The sequence below is a fragment of the Arachis ipaensis genome, chromosome B2, assembly GCF_059453495.1.
Source record: "Arachis ipaensis isolate K30076 ecotype BB chromosome B2, ASM5945349v1, whole genome shotgun sequence".
Lineage (NCBI taxonomy): Eukaryota > Viridiplantae > Streptophyta > Magnoliopsida > Fabales > Fabaceae > Arachis > Arachis ipaensis.
The window spans coordinates 35,131,788-35,139,460 of NC_142437.1; positions in this window are offsets into that span (position 1 = coordinate 35,131,788).

The following is a 7,673-nucleotide window of genomic DNA, read 5'->3' on the forward strand; positions in this document are numbered from 1 at the left end:
ATTTCGTGGTACATTTTGTGCTTAATTTAGGTGGATTTTATCCACTTTTCCCACATTTATTCAATGAAATAGCATGGTTTCATAATTTTTTTCTAAATTGTGCTTAAGTATAAAAACATGCTTCTTAGGCCCCTAAATTGCTAATTTTGATTCACCTTTGATTCCACTAGATGCCTTGATGTGTTTGTTAGTGATTTCAGGATGAAAAGGCTAGGAATGGATCAAAAGAGTGAAGAGAAAAGCATGCAAAGTGGAAAAATCATGGAAAATCAAGGATTTGGGATGCACTCAACGACGCGCACGTGCAACCAATGCGCACGCGTGTATTTGAAGTTGCAAGGCGACGCGTACGCGTACATGACGTGTACGCGTGGATAACAAAAATTCCAAGCGACGTGTACGCATGACCCACGCATATGCGTCGATGCTCGCACGTGACTTCTTTAGTGAAATCGTGCCTGGCGAATTTAGAAGAGCTCCTGGCCCAGTTTCGAGCTGAATTTTGGCGGGAAAAGACTAAAAGGACCAAGGATTGAAGGGGGAAGGAATTGATACAGAGGAGTCTAGTTTGGAGGTAGTTTCTAGAGAGAGAAGCTCTCTCTTCTCTCTAGAATTAGGATTACGATTAGGTTTAATTCTTCTCTAGATCTAGGTTTAATTTCTTACTTTCATCTTGTTTCCATTTCAATTCCTTGTTGTTACATCTTTGCTCTCTTATTTTTCTTGCCAATTTCCCTTTGATGTCTCTATATTGACACACTATTGATGGATTTGGATTTACTTTTGATGCAATTCATGTTTTACTTGCCTTTGTTGTTTAATTGAGTTGTTGTTAATTCTTTGCAATTGAGTAGTTGTAGATTTAATATACTCTTGTTGTCAATTTACCATGCTTTTCCTTTTATGCCTTTAAAGTATTTGAAAAAATGCTTGGAAGAATGTTAGAGTAGATTTTTCTCCTCTTGGCTTTGGTTGAGTAATTGGAGACTCTTGAGTTATCAAACTCTTTTGTTGATCGGTAATTGGAAGTTGCTAGTTGACTTGAATTTCACTAAAGCTAGTCTTTCACTATGATTTGACTAGGACTTGTGGACTCAAGTTGATTATCTCCACTTGACTTTCCTTCATAGTTAGAGGTTAACTAAGTGGAGCAATGGACAATTCTTATCACAATTGATGATGATAATGAGGATAGGACTTCTAATTCTCATTCCTTGCCAATAGCTTTCTTAGCTATTAGTTTATTTCTTGCAATTTATCTTTCATGCCTCTTCTCACAAAACCCCAAAATATACTATCTATAGCCAATAACAAGAACACTTCCCTGTAATTTCTTTGAGAGACGACCTGAGGTTTGAATACTTCGGTTATTTTTATTGGGGTTTGTTACTTGTGACAAACAATTTTTTGCATGAGATGATTATTTGTTGGTTTAGAAACTATACTTGCAGCGCGATTTTATTTGTGAAATTCTATACCATCAAAAATTCGTTCATCAATTTTCGAAAACAATTATGAAAGAAAGATAAAGATTTTTGAAAATGATAGAAAAAGATAAGTTGTTAAACTTGAAAGATAAGAAAAGATTTTAAAAAAGATAGAAAAAGCTTTAAAGATAAGATAAGAATAATGAAAAAAGATATTAAAGTTTAATAAAAGATATGAACAAAAATGGGAAAAATAAGAAAATATTTTGAAAGAATTTTAAAACAAGTTGAAAAAGATATGAAATTTTGAAAAAAAAATTGAAAGTTTTTGAAAAAGAATATTTAAAAATTGAAACTAAATTAAAATTGAAGTATTTAAACAAGATTTGATTGAAAAATCAAAGAATATTTGAAATTGAATTGGAAGAAGATGAGTTGAATCAAGAAAAGATGAGTATTTTGAAGTTACCTCCATGCTGCCTTGCTGGCGTTTAAACGCCCAGAATGCTAGCATTCTGGCGTTTAACGCCAGAGTGGTCCTCCCTCTTGGGCGTTAAACGCCCAGCCAAGGCCTCCTGGCTAGCGTTTAACGCCAGTCTTGTACTCCCTTTAGGGCGTTAAACACCTAGCTAGTGCTCCCTGGCTGGCGTTTAACGCCAGGATTGCTGCCTCCATTGGGGGTTTGAACGCCCAATTGCCTACCCTTTCTGGCGTTTAACGCCAAAAAGATCCTTACTCCAGGGCTTTATGTTTGCTTTTCTGCACTATTCTGTCTCTGTTTAAGCACTGTTCATGATCACTAACATTAAAATTAACTTAAAATATAATAAAAACTAATTAAAAAGAAAACAATTTAAAATAGAAGTAATTAGAGAATTAATAACATATAAGGAATAATTGGGTTGCCTCCCAACAAGCGCTTCTTTAATGTCTTTAGCTAGACTTCACTGTACTTAGCTTAGTAACAGTGTTGAGCCTTCTGGCTCTATATCTCCTTCAAGATAGTGCTTAACTCTCTGTCCATTGACGGTGAACTTGTTTTCAGGATCTTTACCTTGAAGTTTGATAAACCACTATTTTATGGTTTATAATGTGCTTAATTGTGTGGTTTTATCATGATCTTTACCCACTTATTCATATGATTAGCATGCATTTATACTTCTTTCCTAAAATTACTACATGATTGAAAACTTGATTCCTAAGAGACTTTTAATTAAGTATTTTAATTCTCCTTTATTCCATTCGATGCCGTGATCTGTGTGTTAAATGTTTCAGGCTTTATAGGGCATGAATGAGTTGGAGATTGGAAAGGAAGCTTGCAAAAATGGAAGAAACACAAGAAATTAAGGAGATGACCAGCAAGAAGTGACGCGGCCGCATGGCTCACGCGACCGCGCGAAAGAGAGGAAATCGCAGTGACGCGGCCGCATGGCTCACGCAACCGCACGGATTGGAATAGCACAAGTGACGTGGAGGCGTGGACGACGCGCCCGCGTGGCAAAGCAAAACGCCGAATGACGCATCCGCGTGAATGACGCGATCGCGTGACGTGCGCGATCTACATAATCTGCAGAATTCGCTGGGGGCGATTTTGAGCCCTGTTTTGACCCAGTTTTCGGCCCAGAAAATTAGACTAGAGCCAGAGAACATGCAGAAACCAAAACAACATTCATTCTACACAGTTTTAGTTTTTAGATCTAGTTTTACTCCTCCTCTAGGTTTTTCTCTCTACACATTCATAGTTCTTAGGATTTTTATTTCTATTGCTCTTTGCATTGGGATATTGAGAAGAGTTATTACCTCATCAAGACTTCGTCATTCTAGTTCGTTTTCTTTACTTGGCTTTACTCTTCCATGTCCTTTAATTTGCTCAATTTTACTATTGGATTAATTTAAAATTTATTAATACAAGAATTACTTTTATTTTTAATTGATTCCTTTGAGTTTTATTTATCATGTCTTTCTTTAATTCCCTTTCCTATGTTATGAGTTCTACATTCACAATGAGTGAGTAGTTCCCTAACTTGATGGGGAGTTGATTGAAAGGAACCCTTGAGTTGGGATGCTTAAAAGAAAAATTGTAATTGGGTTTATTGTTGGAATGCTCTCTAGTCACTAACACTAATCCTTTTCAATTGAGTGGATTGGAACTTGTGGATAGAAACAACATTCCAACTTATTTGACTTTTTCTTACCTAGTAAGGGATAACTAAACAGAACAACCTTCAATTATCAATTAATCTTGAGAGTAATTCAACAAGAATAGGGCTTCCAACTAATCTACTCCCAGTCAAGGCTTTTATTTAACTTACTTAATTTCTCCAATTTAATTTCCTGTTTATTCAACTCAAACCCTTTTTGAAAACATCTGATTAATAAAATAGCACACCTTTCTGCAACTCGTTGGGAGACGACCTATGATTCATACTCCCAGTATTTTAATTTTGATTTTTGTGACAACCCTTCTAAATTGATAAGCGGACTTCTGGTTGGTTAAGAACTATACTTGCAACGCATATCTCATAACAATTCTTAACTCGCCAATTTCCGCCACGTCAATTTTTGGCGCCGTTGCCGAGGAGTTGTAATAGAGTGCTAAAGTTATTAATTGGAATTTATTTATTTTCATTTTATTTTATCTTGCTACTATGAGCTTCTTGTTTCTTTCGCTAGATGACGTGTTCACTTCCTGATCCAAGCTTGCCAGTATTCGATCCTGAGATTGAAAGAACTATTTCACGAATAAGGCAAGCTCGGCGTCGGTTAGTCCTCTCTAAGGGCGGCTCTGAAACGTCATTTGAGGAAGAAACCAGTCCCCGTTCTATTGATTCGGTTGATTTACGTGTAGGTGACATGGCAGAACCTAGGAGAGTTACTATCCAGGAGGCTGGAGCCCCTGATTTTACAATACAACCGTTTCAAGCGCATCACCCAGCGGTGGCTACAGACTTTGAAATAAAGACTGCACTGCTCAATTTGATGCCCAAGTTTCATGGCTTACCTGCTCAAGAGCCTATCAAGCACCTGAGAGATTTTTAAGCAGCCTGTTCTACTGTCAGGCATGATGGTGCAGATGAAACTTCAATTTTGTTGAAAGCTTTCCCATTTTCTCTTGAGGAAAAGGCAAGAGAGTGGTACTACACTCAACCCGCAGCAACTGTATCTAACTGGGATACACTTAGAAGAGAATTTTTAGAAAAGTTCTTTCCAGCTGAAGTTACTGATAAACTGAGGAAAGATATTTCCATGATTGTTCAGGACGAATCTGAGACTCTCTATGAATACTGAGAGCACTTCAATAATCTTCTGGAAGTATGCCCCCACCATATGATTGACAAGATAGTGTTGCTCGGTTACGTCACACAGGGCATGAGGCCCCAAGATAAGACCACATTGAAAAGTGCTAGCAATGGGTCTATGAAAAAGTACAAGACCACTGATGAGGCATGGCAATTGATCAGCAACTTAGCTGAATCCACTCAGAATCACAGGCAGAAACAAGGCCATTCAAAAATCGTTGCAGAAGTATCCTCTAGCAGAGAGACTGCTGCTCTAACTCAAAGTATCTGTGAAATGGCCAACTTGCTAAAGCAGATGCAATTGAATCAACAACAAGTTCAGCAAGCTCAACCTTCTCCACCACAGCAAAGCCAACAGTTAGTCGCACAGAGAGTTTGCGGAATCTGTGCTAATTATAGCCATTATACTGACGAATGTTCGTAGCTCCAGCAGGAAGACAACACCGTGGCAGCCACTCATAACTTCTATGACCGCCCCAACTAAGGGTACAATCAAGGTGGCAATCACAGCCATGGATGGCAGGACAATTCTAACTAGAATTGGAGGGACAACAACAACAGAAGAGGCAGAGACAATCAGGAAAATTAGAGGTGGAATAACAACAGCAACAGGCAGCAGAACCAGAACCAGCCTTACAGAGCACCTCACCTGAGGCAATCCCAAGGACCACAGAATATCCAACAGCAGACCTCTCAAATTACTTATCCTTCTTCATCTTCGAATGATGACTTACTACAATCTATTGATCGGAGGCAATAGACCATGGAAAATAACCTTTATGCTACACTAAATGGTCTGAACTCTACTTTGCAAGCTCTTGTCTCACAGATTGGATCAATGAATAACTCCAATAACCAGCCTTTGAGCTCCAGTGGAATCCCCTCTCAACCATTACCCAATCCAAAGGGTGGCATTAATGCCATCACCCTAAGGTCCGGAACCACACTGCAGGAGAGGAATCAGAAGGAGCCAAGCCCACCAGAACACGCCTCAGCTGAAGAGGTAGTGGAAATAGAAGATGTTGAAGAGGAAGAGGACATACATGACATAGATGAAAAAGAAGAAGTTCAACCACATGAGGAAGCACCAAAGGGCGCAGACACTGCAGAAGACACCACTCCCATTCCATTTCCACAACTTGCAAAGAAGCCCAGGAAGCAGCTGGAACCCGATCCCAAAATGGTAAAGATATTCAAAAAGGTTGAGGTAACTGTTCCTCTTTTTGATGTTATTCAACAGGTACCTAAATATGCCAAGTTTCTAAAAGATTTATGTATACATAAAGACAAAATTAATGAATTAGAAACTATTCCTTTAGGTAGTTCCATATCTGCTTTAATGGGAGGTTTACCTGAAAAGTGTAGTGACCCAGGTCCATGTATGGTTAATTGTAATATTGGTGGTGTGGTATTTTCTGACTGCATGTGTGATTTAGGAGCATGTGTGAGTATAATGCCTTTGTCTATATATGATATTTTGAGGCTCCCTCCCTTAAAAAGGTCGACAGCTCGTTTTGTGTTAGCGGATAAAAGCATTATTACAGTGGCTGGAGTTGCTGAAGATGTATTAGTGGGCATTAAGGGGCTCACATTTCCCATTGATTTTTATATCTTGGAGATGCCCAAAAATGATTCAGAGAAGCCATCATCAATCCTACTCGGAAGACCATTCCTGAAGACCTCGAAGTTTAAATTAGATGCTTTTTCAGGAACATACTCTTTTGAAATAAATGGCCGAGTAGTAATCTTCAATCTGAATGGAGTTATGAAGCATCCTCCGGAGGATCATTCTATCCTCCAGTGTGACATCATAGATGAAACCGTGGCTGAAGTTCACCAGGAGGAATTCGAAGAGAAGTACATAGGACAAGGTCCGAATGTGGGGATATTCTCAGAGGACAATGACAGTGCTTTACCATTGTCACCAGCTCCAGACAACCCAGAGCCTGACCATGATCAGAAGTTAGAATTAAAACCCCTTCCTCCATACCTCAAATATGCTTACCTTGAGGACGAGCAGAAGTTTCCAGTTATCATTGCAAGGGAACTCACTTCTCAACAGGAAGAGCAGTTACTTAGTGTGCTGAGGAGGCACAAAAAGGCAATCGGTTAGAGTTTGGCAGACATAGTAGGCATCAACCCTCAAGTCTGTGAGCATAGAATATTTTTAGAAGAGGGAGCCAGACCTATTCGTCAATCCCAGAGAAGACTGAACCCCACTATCTTAGAGGTTGTCAAGAAGGAAGTGACCAGACTACTGGAGGCAGATATCATCTACACCATTTCAGACAGTGAATGGGTAAGCCTAGTACAAGTGGTGCCCAAGAAGTCTGGAGTCACTACAGTGAAGGATGAGCATGGAGAGCTCATTGCAACCAGATTTTAGAACGCCTGGAGGGTCTGTATTGACTACAGACGCCTCAACCAGGCCACTCGTAAGGATCACTATCCTCTTCCATTCATTGATCAAATGCTGGATCGACTGTCAGGTAAATCACATTATTGTTTTTTAGATGGTTACACAGGTTATTTCCAGATTCATATAGCTCCTGAGGATCAGGAAAAGACCACTTTTACATGTCCTTTTGGGACTTATGCTTACAAGAGAATGCCCTTTGGCTTGTGCAATGCACCAGCTACCTTCCAAAGGTGCATGATGAGTCTTTTCTCTGATCTTATTGAGGACTGTATGAAAGTTTTTATGGATGATTTTAGTGTGTACGGCAATTCCTTTAGCCTTTGCTTAGATGGATTATTTAGAGTATTAGATAGATGTGTCAGGACAAACCTTGTATTAAATTTTGAAAAATGTCACTTTATGGTAAAACAAGGTATTGTACTAGGACATGTTGTGTCTAATACTGGCATTTCTATAGATCCAGCAAAGGTGAATGTTATTTCTAGTTTACCTTACCCCTCTTCTGTGAGGGAAGTCCGTTCGTTCCTT